Source organism: Bufo gargarizans, chromosome 4 (genome assembly GCF_014858855.1).
Source record: "Bufo gargarizans isolate SCDJY-AF-19 chromosome 4, ASM1485885v1, whole genome shotgun sequence".
NCBI lineage: Eukaryota > Metazoa > Chordata > Amphibia > Anura > Bufonidae > Bufo > Bufo gargarizans.
Genome location: NC_058083.1, coordinates 132,225,050 through 132,241,499, shown reverse-complemented (window position 1 = coordinate 132,241,499; position 16,450 = coordinate 132,225,050). Strand labels below are relative to the sequence as shown.

General features: G+C 43.6%; 1 protein-coding gene across 1 annotated transcript in view; it reads left to right on the top strand.

Moving 5' to 3' along the window:
• Positions 1 to 7,563: 7,563 nt before the first annotated feature.
• Positions 7,564 to 16,450, top strand: part of GNGT1 (G protein subunit gamma transducin 1) — a 35,487-nt gene continuing 26,600 nt past the window's right edge. The window contains exon 1 of the mRNA XM_044291659.1: positions 7,564 to 7,695. The gene's annotated coding sequence lies outside the window, so the exon portion shown is untranslated. The remainder of the gene's footprint in view (positions 7,696 to 16,450) is intronic.

Below are 16,450 nucleotides of genomic sequence, written 5' to 3'. Positions count from 1 at the left end.
GGAAGGCCGAAGTTACGCTGTAGCGCAGACAGGCGAGCAGCGGCAGGATGTGAACGCCGGAAGCGCGAACAGACGGCCCGCACTTTATGCAGCAGCTCTGACATGTCGGGGTAGTTGTGAATGAACTTCTGCACCACCAAATTCAGCACATGCGCCAAGCAAGGGATGTGCGTCAAATTGGCTAGTCCCAGAGCTGCAACGAGATTTCGCCCATTATCACACACCACCAGGCCGGGCTTGAGGCTCACCGGCAGCAACCACTCGTCGGTCTGTTGTTCAATACCCCGCCACAACTCCTGTGCGGTGTGGGGCCTGTCCCCCAAACATATGAGTTTCAGAATGGCCTGCTGACGTTTACCCCGGGCTGTGCTGAAGTTGGTGGTGAAGGTGTGTGGCTGACTGGATGAGCAGGTGGAAGAAGAGGAGGAGGAAGCCGAGAAGGAGGAGGTGGCAACAGGAGGCAAAGAATGTTGCCCTGCGATCCTTGGCGGCGGCAGGACGTGCGCCAAACAGCTCTCCGCCTGGGGCCCAGCTGCCACTACATTTACCCAGTGTGCAGTTAGGGAGATATAGCGTCCCTGGCCGTGCTTACTGGTCCACGTATCTGTGGTTAGGTGGACCTTGCTACAGATGGCGTTGCGCAGTGCACACTTGATTTTATCGGATACTTGGTTGTGCAGGGAAGGCACGGCTCTCTTGGAGAAGTAGTGCCGGCTGGGAACAACATACTGTGGGACAGCAAGCGACATGAGCTGTTTGAAGCTGTCTGTGTCCACCAGCCTAAATGACAGCATTTCATAGGCCAGTAGTTTAGAAATGCTGGCATTCAGGGCCAGGGATCGAGGGTGGCTAGGTGGGAATTTACGCTTTCTATCAAATGTTTGTGAGATGGAGAGCTGAACGCTGGCGTGTGACATGGTTGAGACGCTTGGTGACGGAGGTGGTGGTGGTGGTGTTGGTGGTACATCCCCTGTTTGCTGGGCGGCAGGTGCCAACGTTCCTCCAGAGGCGGAGGAAGAGGCCGAGGCGGCAGCAGCAGAATAGGCCGAGGCGGCAGCAGCAGAAGAGGTAGCAGGGGGAGCCTGAGTGACTTCCTTGGTTTTAAGGTGTTTACTCCACTGCAGTTCATGCTTTGCATGCAGGTGCCTGGTCATGCAGGTTGTGCTCAGGTTCAGAACGTTAATGCCTCGCTTCAGGCTCTGATGGCACAGCGTGCAAACCACTCGGGTCTTGTCGTCAGCACATTGTTTGAAGAAGTGCCATGCCAGGGAACTCCTTGAAGCTGCCTTTGGGGTGCTCGGTCCCAGATGGCGGCGGTCAGTAGCAGGCGGAGTCTCTTGGCGGCGGGTGTTCTGCTTTTGCCCACTGCTCCCTCTTTTGCTACGCTGTTGGCTCGGTCTCACCACTGCCTCTTCCTCCGAACTGTGAAAGTCAGTGGCAAGACCTTCATTCCATGTGGGGTCTAGGACCTCATCGTCCCCTGCATCGTCTTCCACCCAGTCTTGATCCCTGACCTCCTGTTCAGTCTGCACACTGCAGAAAGACGCAGCAGTTGGCACCTGTGTTTCGTCATCATCAGAGACATGCTGAGGTGGTATTCCCATGTCCTCATCATCAGGAAACATAAGTGGTTGTGCGTCAGTGCATTCTATGTCTTTCACCGCTGGGGAAGGGCTAGGTGGATGCCCTTGGGAAACCCTGCCAGCGGAGTCTTCAAACAGCATAAGAGACTGCTGCATAACTTGAGGCTGAGACAGTTTCCCTGGTATGCATGGGGGTGATGTGACAGACTGATGGGGTTGGTTTTCAGGCGCCATCTGTGCGCTTTCTGCAGAAGACTGGGTGGGAGATAATGTGAACGTGCTGGATCCACTGTCGGCCACCCAATTGACTAATGCCTGTACCTGCTCAGGCCTTACCATCCTTAGAACGGCATTGGGCCCCACCATATATCGCTGTAAATTCTGGCGGCTACTGGGACCTGAGGTAGTTGGTACACTAGGACGTGTGGATGTGGCAGAACGGCCACGTCCTCTCCCAGCACCAGAGGGTCCACTAACACCACCACGACCATGTCCACGTCCGCGTCCCTTACTAGATGTTTTTCTCATTGTTATGGTTCACCACAACAACAAATATATTATTTGGCCCAATGTATTGTATTCAAATTCAGCGGGATATAAATTTGAGGCCTAGTATTTAGGCGCTGGGTGACCGGTATGGATTTAGTGACAGAATTAGACTTGGAAATGCACAGAAGCGTGTGTGTGAAGTTATTCTGAATGACCCAATGTGCACCTTGAATATTATATTTCAAATAGCTCTGATATAGCAGGAACCACTAAATTATGAAATTGCTAAATTGGGAATTGTACTTCAACCCAGAACAAAAAATGTGCTTTGACGGACACTAAATATCTTGCCCAGCAACAACAGTACAGCGGTAACGAGAGATTTAGCGGGATATAAATTTGAGGCCTAGTATTTAGGCGCTGGGTCACCGGTATGGATTTAGTGACAGAATTAGACTTGGAAATGCACAGAAGCGTGTGTGTGAAGTTATTCTGAATGACCCTATGTGCACCTTCAATATTATATACCCTTTTAGGGATAGATTTCAAATAGCTCTGATATAGCAGAAACCACTAAATTATGAAATTGCTAAATTGGGAATTGTACTTCAACCCAGAACAAAAAATGTGCTTTGACGGACACTAAATATCTTGCCCAGCAACAACAGTACAGCGGTGGGTAACGAGAGATTTAGAGGGATTTAAATTTGAGGCCTAGTATTTAGGCGCTGGGTCACCGGTATGGATTTAGTGACAGAATTAGACTTGGAAATGCACAGAAGCGTGTGTGTGAAGTTATTCTGAATGACCCTATGTGCACCTTCAATATTATATACCCTTTTAGGGATAGATTTCAAATAGCTCTGATATAGCAGAAACCACTAAATTATGAAATTGCTAAATTGGGAATTGTACTTCAACCCAGAACAAAAAATGTGCTTTGACGGACACTAAATATCTTGCCCAGCAACAACAGTACAGCGGTGGGTAACGAGAGATTTAGAGGGATTTAAATTTGAGGCCTAGTATTTAGGCGCTGGGTCACCGGTATGGATTTAGTGACAGAATTAGACTTGGAAATGCACAGAAGCGTGTGTGTGAAGTTATTCTGAATGACCCAATGTGCACCTTCAATATTATATACCCTTTTAGGGATAGATTTCAAATAGCTCTGATATAGCAGAAACCACTAAATTATGAAATTGCTAAATTGGGAATTGTACTTCAACCCAGAACAAAAAATGTGCTTTGACGGACACTAAATATCTTGCCCAGCAACAACAGTACAGCGGTAACGAGAGATTTAGAGGGATTTAAATTTGAGGCCTAGTATTTAGGCGCTGGGTGACAGGTATGGGTTTAGTGACAGAATTAGACTTGGAAATGCACAGAAGCGTGTGTGTGAAGTTATTCTGAATGACCCAATGTGCACCTTCAATATTATATACCCTTTTAGGGATAGATTTCAAATAGCTCTGATATAGCAGAAACCACTAAATTATGAAATTGCTAAATTGGGAATTGTACTTCAACCCAGAACAAAAAATGTGCTTTGACGGACACTAAATATCTTGCCTAGCAACAACAGTACAGCGGTAACGAGAGATTTAGAGGGATTTAAATTTGAGGCCTAGTATTTAGGCGCTGGGTGACAGGTATGGGTTTAGTGACAGAATTAGACTTGGAAATACACAGTAGCGGGTGTGTGTGAAGTTATTCTGAATGACCCTATGTGCACCTTCAATATTATATACCCTTTTAGGGATAGATTTCAAATAGCTCTGATATAGCAGAAACCACTAAATTATGAAATTGCTAAATTGGGAATTGTACTTCAACCCAGAACAAAAAATGTGCTTTGACGGACACTAAATATCTTGCCCAGCAACAACAGTACAGCGGTGGGTAACGAGAGATTTAGAGGGATTTAAATTTGAGGCCTAGTATTTAGGCGCTGGGTCACCGGTATGGATTTAGTGACAGAATTAGACTTGGAAATGCACAGAAGCGTGTGTGTGAAGTTATTCTGAATGACCCAATGTGCACCTTCAATATTATATACCCTTTTAGGGATAGATTTCAAATAGCTCTGATATAGCAGAAACCACTAAATTATGAAATTGCTAAATTGGGAATTGTACTTCAACCCAGAACAAAAAATGTGCTTTGACGGACACTAAATATCTTGCCCAGCAACAACAGTACAGGGGTAACGAGAGATTTAGAGGGATTTAAATTTGAGGCCTAGTATTTAGGCGCTGGGTCACCGGTATGGATTTAGTGACAGAATTAGACTTGGAAATGCACAGAAGCGTGTGTGTGAAGTTATTCTGAATGACCCAATGTGCACCTTCAATATTATATACCCTTTTAGGGATAGATTTCAAATAGCTCTGATATAGCAGAAACCACTAAATTATGAAATTGCTAAATTGGGAATTGTACTTCAACCCAGAACAAAAAATGTGCTTTGACGGACACTAAATATCTTGCCCAGCAACAACAGTACAGCGGTAACGAGAGATTTAGAGGGATTTAAATTTGAGGCCTAGTATTTAGGCGCTGGGTGACAGGTATGGGTTTAGTGACAGAATTAGACTTGGAAATACACAGTAGCGGGTGTGTGTGAAGTTATTCTGAATGACCCAATGTGCACCTTCAATATTATATACCCTTTTTGGGATAGATTTCAAATAGCTCTGATATAGCAGGAACCACTAAATTATGAAATTGCTAAATTGGGAATTGTACTTCAACCCAGAACAAAAAATGTGCTTTGACGGACACTAAATATCTTGCCCAGCAACAACAGTACAGCGGTAACGAGAGATTTAGCGGGATATAAATTTGAGGCCTAGTATTTAGGCGCTGGGTCACCGGTATGGATTTAGTGACAGAATTAGACTTGGAAATGCACAGAAGCGTGTGTGTGAAGTTATTCTGAATGACCCTATGTGCACCTTCAATATTATATACCCTTTTAGGGATAGATTTCAAATAGCTCTGATATAGCAGAAACCACTAAATTATGAAATTGCTAAATTGGGAATTGTACTTCAACCCAGAACAAAAAATGTGCTTTGACGGACACTAAATATCTTGCCCAGCAACAACAGTACAGCGGTAACGAGAGATTTAGAGGGATTTAAATTTGAGGCCTAGTATTTAGGCGCTGGGTGACAGGTATGGGTTTAGTGACAGAATTAGACTTGGAAATACACAGTAGCGGGTGTGTGTGAAGTTATTCTGAATGACCCAATGTGCACCTTCAATATTATATACCCTTTTTGGGATAGATTTCAAATAGCTCTGATATAGCAGGAACCACTAAATTATGAAATTGCTAAATTGGGAATTGTATTTCAACCCAGAACAAGAAATGTGCTTGAACGGACACTAAATAACTCGCCCAGCTACAGCACTAGGGACAGATTTAGCTGGATATAAATTTGAGGCCTAGTATTTAGGCGCTGGGTGACCGGTATGGATTTAGTGACAGAATTAGACTGGGATATGGCCAAAAAATAAACAGACTATTGCTGGTTAAATGCACTTGGTGTGACAGCTTCACCCTGATGTAGGCTTTAGCCAAAAAACAACCACACCATTGAGGGTTAAATGCACTTGGTGACAGGCGCAGCTTGCCCCTGATTTTGTATATGGCCAAAAAATGAACAGACTATTGCTGGTTAAATGCACTTGGTGTGACAGCTTCACCCTGATGTAGGCTTTAGCCAAAAAACAACCACACCATTGAGGGTTAAATGCACTTGGTGACAGGCGCAGCTTGCCCCTGATTTTGTATATGGCCAAAAAATGAACAGACTATTGCTGGTTAAATGCACTTGGTGTCACAGCTTCACCCTGATGTAGGCTTTAGCCAAAAAACAACCACACCATTGAGGGTTAAATGCACTTGGTGACAGGCGCAGCTTGCCCCTGATTTTGTATATGGCCAAAAAATGAACAGACTATTGCTGGTTAAATGCACTTGGTGTGACAGCTTCACCCTGATGTAGGCTTTAGCCAAAAAACAACCACACCATTGAGGGTTAAATGCACTTGGTCGCAGCTTGTGCTGGCGCACCACAAGACACAAAATGGTCGCCGATCACCCCAGAAAAATGAGACTGACAAACGGTCTGTGCAGCCTAAAAACAGTGAGCAATTGAGGATCAGCAGCTCAATGATCCACAGCTGCAGATCGATCAGTTAATCAAGTCCTTTGGAGGAGTTAATCTGCCTAATCTCGCCCTACTGTCGCAGCCGCAACCTCTCCCTACGCTAATCAGAGCAGAGTGACGGGCGGCGCTATGTGACTCCAGCTTAAATAGAGGCTGGGTCACATGGTGCTCTGGCCAATCACAGCCATGCCAATAGTAGGCATGGCTGTGATGGCCTCTTGGGGCAAGTAGTATGACGCTTGTTGATTGGCTGCTTTGCAGCCTTTCAAAAAGCGCCAAGAAAGCGTCACAAAAGCGCCAAGAAAGCGACGAACACCGAACCCGAACCCGGACTTTTACGAAAATGTCCGGGTTCGGGTCCGTGTCACGGACACCCCAAAATTCGGTACGAACCCGAACTATACAGTTCGAGTTCGCTCATCCCTAATATACACCAATGGCACATCTTACAACTCCAGGATCTCAAAAATACAGAAAGACAAAGCTGTCGAAAGGGGCTATCAGCTTTCTAATGGGAAAAAAAAAACTGGTGCTATCCTTTCATGGCAGTTCCATTACTGTCTCTCTTTTCTGTACTGATCATATATATAGTACAGGGCGTGGAAGATCTCAGTGGGGAATGGGGAAGTTTCATTTTCCTCTGGCGTAGACCACCAGTTGGTGTAGGAAGTCTTCTTCTCCAGATGGAAGAAAACTGTCTCTCTAGGAGTAAACAGAGTAAACAGCTGATTGGTGGCTACAACAAGTGTTTGACCCCCCCCCCCCCCCCCACCGATCAGATGTTAATGCCCTATCCTGAGTACAGGCGATCAATATTTTATTCTACCCGGAAAACCATTTAGTCAATTGAACTTTGACTTACATAGTAGCTAGCAATAGGTGGCGCTAGAGAGGCAGTTTTATTCCATCTGGAGGAGAGCTAACTAGAGTGTAGCTATAGGGAGTACAAAGTTAGAATCTGGTTTAACTAGAAGCACAGTGGGAGATGACTGTAGAAACCATATGGAGGACATATTTCTCTTCTGGGACCCACAGCAACATACCACAAACATTTCTAAGAGTTCTATAAACAGTGTTTTAAAATCCATATGATCCTAAAAGTGAAAAGTCAATGGATGAAGTGCATACGAGAACCATACACTACATTTTCTAAATGACATTTATTTCATCCTACAAACTGATTGCCACTCGAGGCCTCTAGGGGCTGCTGTTCTCTTAATTAGATTCAAAAATAGCCCAAGTAATTGTCTGAGAATGAGAAGGAACAAAAGAGCGACTGCATCATATAAATGGGCAAGGCAACCGATAGAGGAAATCATCCGAGGCCAAATACACAATACTGCTGGAAACTGATGTGAACAAATGAAGATTCAGAGCTCAGAGGGGCAGATAATCCCACACCTTACAAGAGGGTCACATGAGCTGAACCACTGTGATTGGTAAGTTACAAAAATAAATAGAGAGTAAGACCTCTATCAAAGCCAAGTCATGGGAATATGCTGGAAAAGAAGTTTTAAAACTGATTATATGTCATCAAGTATAAAAATAGTAGATTGAAACAAAAATGCCGTACCCTAAGACTTTGCAAACAAAAGCGTTATCCCTAATTCAAAACAAAAACTTTATCCCGACAACAAACAAAAAACTGTAACCTGATGTTAAGCAAAAACTTTATACCGATATAAAGCAAAAACTTTAACCTGACAAACAAAAGGTTTTAATCCAATAAAGCAAAAACTTTATTTCGTCGAAACTTTATCCCGACATCAAACAAAACTTTATCTTGACATCAAATAAAACGTTATCGCGACATCAAACAAAACTTTATCCCGACATCAAACGAAATTTTATCTTGTCATCAAACAAAACTTTATTCTGACATAAAACAAAACTTTATGCCGACATCCAAAAAATGTCCCAAGTTAAAACAAAACTTTATCCCATTATCAAACAAAAAACGTTATCCTTACATTAAATAAAAACCTTATACTGACTGATGCAATGGCATTTCATGTGCCATTCACCATGCGATCAGGCATTGGCGCCTTGTGGGTTTAAATTTGGGACATTGATTCTATGGCTGTTTATGTGGCCACTGTTCTGTTCATTCTGGCCTTGGTTACTTGTAGATGTGAACTGGTACCAATGTACCGTTTATTGTATCTCTCCTCAGTTCAGTATTGAAATGAGTTAATGTTTCTTGGTTTTGTATTTGCATCTGTTTGACTGATGAGTTCATTAGTCTGCTATATATTTCCTGAGTTGTTACCTTGCTAGAGATTTCCTGAGTTGTGGGTCCTGTCCCTGGCTATGCAACATTGACTCTGTTGAATCTTGCCATGCTCTGTCTGTGTATGGATTCGGTGAAATCTGTTCTTTAGTTTCTGTTTGGTATGTTCTTTGTCTTTCAGCAGTCTGACTTTATCGGTTGTCCTAGTCCTGTTTACCATGCTCTTGAGTCTGTTCCATGCATGCTCTGAATTTTGTCTTAGTTCTGTTTGCAAATGTATTCCAAATTCTAGTTCTTGTCTGATCTCCCTTGTAAAGTGGCTGCTACTGTTGTGTCTGAACTGTTTCCTCTGCCTGTTCCATCTTGCTAAGTTTTTGCACATGTACGCTATGTATGAACTGTGTCCTGAAGTCTGTTCCATGGATTTTGCATGTTCTGTGCCAGGTTGTCCGCAGTCTGATTCTGTCAGTGTTTTGCCTTGGATTCACTTGTGCCAGTTCGTTGTCTAGTTATTTAAATTCTCGCCTGTGCTTCTGGTGCCTTGCACTGGTGGTTCTGACCCAATGTGTCAGCTGCCAACTACACCATGACTATTTTAAGAGGTAGAGACCTGGAGGCTCCCCTGCAACAAAGACCAGATCCCTGTGGGGTTAAAGGGTGAATTCCAAGGGTTCGCTAGGATAACGTCCTCAGGTCTAGCCCAAAGTCAAACTGGTTTGTTTTGGTACGGTGGTTGCACAACTATTGTCTGTAACACTGACATCCATCATTCATACAAGGTGCTGTTGGGAAGTACTCTCCACAACCTTCCATGATGGTCCAGGCTTAGGAGCTGAACCCATGCTGTTAGCAATGGCCAGGTTCAGATGCATTCAGTAGCAACAATGCAATCAAAAAGCAATTAAAAATCATAGGTACCCTATAAATATTACTTGATTATAAATATATTCCCAAATACCTTTCATTAGTTATAATAGCTCGTTTTGTCTGGGGAGCAATCATTAGGAGAAATAAAATGGCCGCGATCCTAGTACAAACAAAACCGGTCCTTATCACATAGGAGGACAAGTTACTTCAGAATACTGAGCTAAAGAGCTGCCTCATCCTCCTCTCTGTTCTGCTTGTCAGGGACTATGATCCTGAATACAGCTGATAAGATCTTCAGCTGAATCTCTGTAGAAATGAAGTTCATGAGGAGACATGAAGTACAGAGAGAAAGGTGGGGGTGAGGCTGATGAGCAGCAGCTCTTGTGCGCAGTCTCCATTACCACATCCACACATTACCACAGTCTGTCCTCCATTCCTACAGAGATTCAGCTGAAGATCTTATCAGCTGTATTCAGGATCATAATCCCTAACAAGTCTAACAGAGAGGAGGATGAGGCAGCTCTTTATCTCAGTGTTCTGAAGTATCTTGTCCTGTTGTGTTATTAGGACAGGTTTTGTGAGTACTAATAGGACGGCGGCCATTTTATTTCTTCTAATAATTTCTCCCCAGACAAAATGAGCCATTATTACTAATGAAAGGTATTTGGTAATACATTTATAGTAAAGTAATATTTAAGTATTTTCATGCTCTTAATTCCTTTGAGGGGGGCATGTTCTTATGGCCTTTGAGGGGGGCTGAAAAAATGAAATAAAAAAAATGACGTTAGACAATTTGCCATTGGACCTTTGAAGCCCAATGGATCCTATCATCTAACCAGGTTTGCCTGGTGGATATTTACCAACAAATAAGTCAAAATCAGGTTTTTCATGCCTTGCCCATGGGAACACCCTATAAACCGGAGCACTTCCCAATACACTCAGTTTAGGGTGGGGTTTGCAATAGCCTTGTCCCTTTTGCTACCTGTTGATGCCCCAGTTACTGTGAAAAACACAAAAAATTGATGTCCCCCAGAGACTTTTCTCTTGGGAGAAAAAAAGGTAAAAATAAAATAGAAATATAAAAAGCTCTCACCCCCAAATATGCTATAAATGAATCAAAAAAATGTTTTTTACTGTGTTCACCAAAAGAATTTTAAAAAAATTAAATCCCACATAAAACAAGATCAGAAAAAAGCAAAAACAGAAAACAGGGGTCATTCAAGGGGTATTCCAGCCAAATATGGCTACTTTCACACTAGCGTTAATGTTTTCCGGTATTGAGATTGTCAATGGGGACATAACGTAACTGAACAGAACGGAATGCTCCAAAATGCATTCCATTCCGTTCTCATACCAGAGCAAACCACAGCATCCTGGGATGACACAATAGAAAACGGATCTGTCCCCCATTGACTTTCAATGGAGTTCATGACGGATCCGTCTTGGTCATGTTAAAGATGATACAACAGGATCCGTTCATAACGGATGCAGATGGTTGTATTATCAGTAACGGAAGCGTTTTTGCTGAACCCTGCCGGATCCGGCAAAACCGCTAGTGTGAAAGTAGCCTTAAAAGGGGATTGAAATTGTGTAAAAAAATAACCAAGCTTATACTCACCTCACCGATCCCCTGTTGCTGTCTTTCCTATTGTGCCCAAGTTCCCTCTGACTCCACTTCCTGCTGACGGCAGGAAATGACTGGAAATTCTGCTCAATCACTGGAAGAGGTGGTTCATTGCTACTGCAGGTGATTCAAAAAGTGGTATTCAAAAACATTTCCTGCCATGTTGGGACAAGAGGAGGAAGTTGAGTGCGTACAGTGGGGACCTCAGCATTGTCAGAACGGCAGCAGCAGGAGGTTGGTGTTTTTTTTACACCAATCGTATCAAGTCTTTTTAGTCCTAGTCATTAAGGAGTTAAAAAAATCCACAGTATTATTCTTTACTGAATCTTTTCCCACAAGGCTGTATGCACTCATCAACATTGAAATTGCAACACTAAGAAGGAAAAGTCGTAGAGTTATGGAAAACTGGATCAATAGACATGTTAATGATGTGCAAGTGATTAAAAAATGGAAATAAAATATTCATAACATCTCGATTTATTCCTTATCGAGTGTGAGCTCCAAACGGAGAAGTTCATTTTATCAGTGATGTTATGAATGGTTGTCAGCGGAATGTTCTGCCACGTTGAATGCACTTCATTAAGATCCATTGCCGGTAGCTCCCTTTGCAATTACTTAAAAGTGACGTTCCAGATGTGCTCGATGGGAGGCAAGTCTGCAGACGCTTCAGGCCATGGAAGCACATTTACACCATGCAGGCTGCTTACAGTAGCACAAGCAACATGCAGGTTTGTGTTGACCTCTTGAAAAATGGCCCTTGGGACACTTTGGAGAAATGGCCATAGCACTGGTTCCATGGCCAAATCAATGTAACACTGAGCTGTTAGTGTACCTGAAATGAAGACTAGAGGGGTCCGGCTACCGTACATTGCCACCCCACACTATAATCCCAGGAGTAGGACCGGTGTGACATTACCTTGTGAAGGCCTTTGCATGGCGTTACCAATGTAGTCTTTAGACCAATCTCCAGCTATCATTGCATCTGAGACAAAAGCAAGACTCATTGCTGAAGAGGATAGACCTCCATTCCAGCCTCTGTTGCTGTCTTGCTGTGCACCATGATAGCCTTTGAGAGAGGGGGTGTCCACCTCTATCTGGCTAATAGTCCAATGTCATGTAGACACCTTTTATTAGTTTGTGTAGACACTGTTTGCCGCCCTAGGCTTGGGATGTGATGTTCAATTTCACTTGCAGTATAGAAGGGATTACTATTCACCATTCTTCTAATCAGACGATCGACTTTGTGCACCTCTTCCTGTCATTTCACAGACAATAGATGTCTAACCCCCCCCTGCCTCTATTCAAGCTTGGCTTCTGCATTTTTACGTAGATGGCCTCCTTCACACCTCATTTGTACCAATCGGCCTCCTTATCCAAAACACGTACTTGACTGTCTTCAAAGGTGTGACCTGTTCCTTTTAGATGTAAGTACACCACTGAATCTTGACCAGAGGTTTTGGCTCTTCTATGCTGAGCCATACACTGATATAGTTGTTGTTTTGTTTCGCCGATATACAGTTCTGAGCATTCCTCATTGCACTGGACTGCGTACACAATGTTGTCCATCTTGTGTTTAGGCGTTGGGTCTTTTGGGTGAACCAGTTGTTGCCTCAGTGTGTTGCCAACAACTACATCAGCGTATGGCTCGGCATAGAAGAGCCAAAACCTCTGGTCAAGATTCAGCCGTGTACTTACATCTAAAAGAAACAGGTCACACCTTTGAAGACAGTCAAGTACGTGTTTTGGATAAGGAGGCCGATTGGTACAAACGAGGTGTGAAGGAGGCCATCTACGTAAAAATGCAGAAGCCGAGCTTGAATAGAGGCGGGAGGGGGGGGGGGGTTATACATCTATTGTCTGCCACATACAATGCTGTCTTGACACCTTCTTCTAGGAGGTCATTATCACCTACTGACTCCAATTAGGATAATGGAATCAACACCTTTGACCCCATGCTGGGTATAATTACCAGATGTTGATTCAGTTGCATATTTATTCCCAGAGAATTCTTGTACAGTCACTCAGAATTGAGAAAGCTTGTTGGAAGAATGAGTGAAACGTTTTCAAGAAATCTACAGTAAGACCAGTTGCCTTGATTTATTCTTTACAGATAGAGCTGTACAATGGCTATCTGGATCACAAAATAATGTTTCCCTGCACTTGTAAATCGGTTTTCTAGCACTGTCCCTAGCGCCTTCTGACGTCTCTTCCTGCACTAAGATTCTGTGCAATGATTCCTCCCTATCCTTTCCCTGCACTTATAAATCGCTTTACTAGCACTATCCCTAGCATTTTCTGACGTCTCTCCCTGCACTAAGATGCTGTTAAATGATTCCTCCTTATCTTTCCCTGCACTTATTACTTGTGTTTTCAGTTTTTTCGTTCACAATTATGTTTTTCCTATTGCTGTCCCTAGCGCCTTCTCACGTCTGTCCCTGCACTCAGAACGCTGGAAAATTGCAGAATCTAAAATGACTGCCGTATTGATAGGGCTGTGACATCACAGGGCTGGCTGGCTACTGATTGGCTGCATGTATGCAATCTGGGTGATCCCGCCTTCCCAGAGTTCCTTGCCCCATGTCCTCACATGTATAGCCGTTATTTTAGGAAAAATGCGATTTGTTACCACAAAGTGAGAGGAAATTTGCATTCGTTGCGAATCAAATTTTTCCTGACATTCGGATCGAATTCCACTTTGTCAGCTTCAATTCGCTGTTCTCTACCTGCTAATTTCACGATTAGTACAACCTTACATTTTGTCCTTCTTGGTGCTGATATTTCAGTGTTAAGGAGTGTATCAATCTGCACAGCGCCCCCTGTTCTCAAACACCCCGCCCACAGATAGGACTACATGTACAGTGTGATGCGTTCCCTTTAAGCAGTCAGTCTGAATTTGATCATTTTGCATCAACACAAAGGCTTTTCGGACAAGCTGGGAGTTTTGCGTCACTTGAAAAACAACAGGTTGGAGACCACTGCTTTATAGCATATTATTATTATTATTATAGATGAGTAAATTATTCAAAAATTTGATTCGGCTGCTTTGACGAATTTCACCAAAAAATTGCTTTGTGACAAAGTAGTGGGTGGAATGACAGGGAGAGGCGACTGCACTGCTCCTCGTCATTGTACCCCTCAGATGTCCCGTTTATCACTGATTGCGGCATCTGATATAAATAACAAAGTGTAAAAAATTTTAAAAATTAAGATAAATACTACTTACCTCATCCATTTGCTCGTGACGGTCCGGCGGCCACCTTCTTGCTTGAAGATCTTGCGCGAAATCTTGCGCGGCCCGTGATTACATCATTACGCCGGCCTGCATGGTGACATTATACGTCACCGCACACGGGATTTCGTGTGAGATCTTCAAGCAAGATGGCCCTTCGCAAGCAAATGGATGAGGTAAGAATGTTTTTGTTTTGTTTTTGTTTTTTTTACACTATTTCAGGTAAAATCGATTCATTACCACGAAGCACAAGAAAATTCGGCTTTGCAGCGAATCGAATTTGTCCTGAAATTCAGGTCTTCGCTCAACACAAATTTTTATATTGTGCATGTTAGCAATAAAATTTTCAGTGCAGATGAAGGGACTGTGTATATTTGGTGACGCACTATAGATTATACTGATAACGTGCACATTCTTGTTAAAGCCAGCACCGCCGTTATCACACACCCCTGCTCACACCTCACATTATGCCTCTTCCTGTTGACGAGGCCACATTCAGGGCCCGGCATAGTCTCTTGGTGTATAATGAGCTGTGTATCTATGAACAATATCCTGGGAACTAGACTAACCCTCTGCACAGGTCATCCGCTCTACCACCCACAACATGCCTCCCCGGGTGCCGTGTGTGTAACAGCAAATAATTGCCAACCATTAAAAGTAGGGTCTTGCACTTTGACTTTCTCATGGCAAATAAACTCTCCCATTATCTACAGTATTCCAACATTTTACTGAGAAATTCCTTTAATTCTGAATCCGGAACGTCCAACAATCTGTTCGTTAATGTGATTTTTAATCCATCACCCATTAAAGGGGTTGTCTCATATCAGCAAATGGCATTCATCATGTAGAGAAAGTTAATACAAAGCACTTACTAATGTATTCTGATTGTCCATATTGTTTCCTTTGCTGGCTGGATTCATTTTTCCATCACATTATACACTGCTTGTTTTTAAGGTTACAACCACCTTGTAATCCAGGAGCCGGTGGCCGTGCTTGCACCAGAGGGAACGGCGCTTTTTCCTATAGTGTGAAAGTACGACTGCAGCGGGCCGCCCCCTGGGGCCCTATTAGAGGGTTGGTACCCAGGTGTAGGAATGGCCGAGTGGTTTAGGGTGGCCTAAAATGGCCCTTTATGTTGAGTGCGAGTGTCATGGTGCTCCTACCTGGATACAGCTAGAACCCCAGGCGTTGGCTCCGAAGCAGACAAATAGGGGGCAGTAAGTGAGGGATGAAAGAAGTAACTTGAGTCCAGACCTGGTATGAAGTTCAATAGCAGCTTTACTTGAATAAACGTTTGTCCAAACAGTTTCAGGCTTTGTCTTGGTTCCAGCAGGCTTTAGCTTTAAAACTCTGGCAGGCAAACTCAACTCTGCTACATCGGTTGGTCTCGGACCCTGCTGTCCTGACAGGCTGACTTGGTAACTTGGCTTCTTCCTTATGCTGCAACTTCTCTCTTTGTAGTCTGTCTCTTAATTAGGCCAGGGAAATTTCCTCCTGACTCCTGAGGCTCCAAACTGTGGCCTCCATATCCAACAGAGCTGAAGGTGTTCTGGCTGGCTTGGCTTTGCTTGGCCTGGGCACGTCCAGCAGAGACATGTCCAGCAATGGCTTCCTTCCCCTAGCAGGGGATAAGCTAGACTGCAACTAAACTTGGACACACCCTTCCTGCAGGAAGTTGGACTCGCCCACTCCTCCACAGAGGGGGGTTAGAATGGAATGGTAAGTTCCATTCTATGTACCTGTAGCTCTGCCGTGTTTGCTGCCACCTGCTGGTGAACCAGGCACATTATACGTGAACATGAACAGTTACAAAATAGGAAATGCACAGTGTTTAAACCTGAAATAAATACACATGATGACATGAGGTTAAGCAGTAAAGACAGTAGCGGGGTGCAGAAGTGGTAATGCCAATCTCGAGCGTTACATGACCACCACTGATGGATCGCAGGGTGGTCGTAACCATGGAAAAAAGCAGTGTATAATGTGTTGGAAAAATGAATTCAGCCAGCAAAGGAGACAATATGAAGAATCACAATACATTAGTAAGTGCCTTGTATTAACTTTCTCTACATGATAAAAGCCAACTGCTGAAGTGAGACAACCCCTTTAACCTCAGTAATTTAAGATGATAAATGCCTTTAAGGGCTCATACAAAAGTAAGGACTATGTGCCATGGATGTATCTCTGCAATCTCTGTAGCTCTTTATGTGCTTCCTTTTGCAGCTATGCAGTTACTGTTGTGTT